The following is a 1,700-nucleotide window of genomic DNA, read 5'->3' as shown; positions in this document are numbered from 1 at the left end:
AGGGAACATCACTACAGACCTTACAGAAATTAAAAAGATTATAAGGGAATACTATGAACAACTTTATGCTAACAAATTAGACAACTTAGATCAAAAGAACAAAATCCTAGAACAGTACTAATTATCAAAACAGACTCAAGAATAAATAGAAAATCTGAATATACCTATCAAAAGTTGTAAGATTGGCATGGCGGTGGCGTCTGACTTCCTCTAACTTCACAAAGGGGAAGGAGAATCAAGACCAACAGCCCAAGGCTGATTCCTTGATGCAAAGGTCAGACGTGTCTCCTGTCTCCACCGTCTTTACCAATTCTGACATCAACCGTCCCTCCTATGGCATGCTCTACTCCTCTGCTGGGTTCAATAATTCATTGCAATGGCCACACAGAACTCACAGACAATACTCACAATTATAGGGTTTATTTGGGAAGTAACAGGTTACAATTCAGGTTCATGAGCACTCAGGATACAGTTCTTCCATCAGGACAGCCTCTTCTCAGCCATGCTCGTAGGCACACCTCTCTCTGGTCCCTTGTCCTCTCCCTTGCTCAGGCAAGTGTTACAAAGCTCTTTTCACTCTGCCAATTAGTGCCCCGAGGCACCCCACTTTGCCAGTAAGCCTCCGCCTGAAGGTGCTCAGCTTTCTCGCTCTGTAGGCCTGGAAGCCCACTGCACTGTCTCCTGCTGGTCTCTCTTGCGGATCTCTCTTGCTGGTCTCTCTTACTGGTCTCTCCACCACTTCTCGCTGTCTTCCTGGCTGTTCTTCCTTGGTGGTGGTGGGATCTTCTCTTTCCCACCTCTGGGATGGCTTGTTTCAAGCCCAACAGGATGACAAAACTGACCAATCCCCTTTGTGGGCCACAATTACCCTATTTGCACAGTCCCACCTAATCACTTTGGTGGGAGTTACAAGACCATGGCAAGAAAGGCCACACAAAAGCAATCCATCACACCACAAAAGTAAAATCATTTAATTAGTAATAAAAATCTTCCCACAAAGAAAAGCAGAGAGCCAGATGTCTTCACCATGAAATCTACCAAACATTTAAGTAAGAAACAATACCATTTCTACCCAAACTCTTCCAGAATGTAGAGGGGGAGGGAACACTTCCCCACTCATTCAATGGGGAGTCATAGAAATGTTGTAAAATGGAATTGTGGTGATGGTTGAATATACACTGAAAATGGGTGAATTTATGGTCTATCAATTATACCTCAATAAAGCGAATGAATGAATGAATGTAGGAAAGAGGACTGACTGCAGGATAAAGATGTTCAAAGAAAGCTATGTGAGTTTCTGGCAACAAATCAAAGTCTCTTCTCGCAGGAGGACGTACAGAGATACGGAGCCCACCAAGCATCCTTGTTGTTGTTAGGTGCCATTAGGTCAACTCCGACTCATAACAACTCCATGTGACAGGGTAGAACTGCCTTATAGGGTTTCCTAGGTTGTAATATTTATGGCAGCAGATAGCCAGGTCCTTCTCCTGAGGAGCCACCAGTGGGTTCAAACCACCAATCTTTCAGTTAGCCAAGGGTGCTTAACTGTTGCACCACTAGGGCTCCTTTTATATTGAGTCCTTAGGGAATATGAAAAGGACTCATTTCCCACTCTTCTGTATTCCCATTTGAAGGGGCTTCTGTGATTGACTTCAGCCACCAGTGACTTCTCCACGGGGTGCATGTTGAAGAAGGCCTTC

This window comes from Trichechus manatus, unplaced genomic scaffold (genome assembly GCF_000243295.1).
Source record: "Trichechus manatus latirostris isolate Lorelei unplaced genomic scaffold, TriManLat1.0 scaffold00113, whole genome shotgun sequence".
In the NCBI taxonomy this organism is placed as follows: domain Eukaryota; kingdom Metazoa; phylum Chordata; class Mammalia; order Sirenia; family Trichechidae; genus Trichechus; species Trichechus manatus.
Note: the sequence above shows the minus strand (reverse complement) of the source record.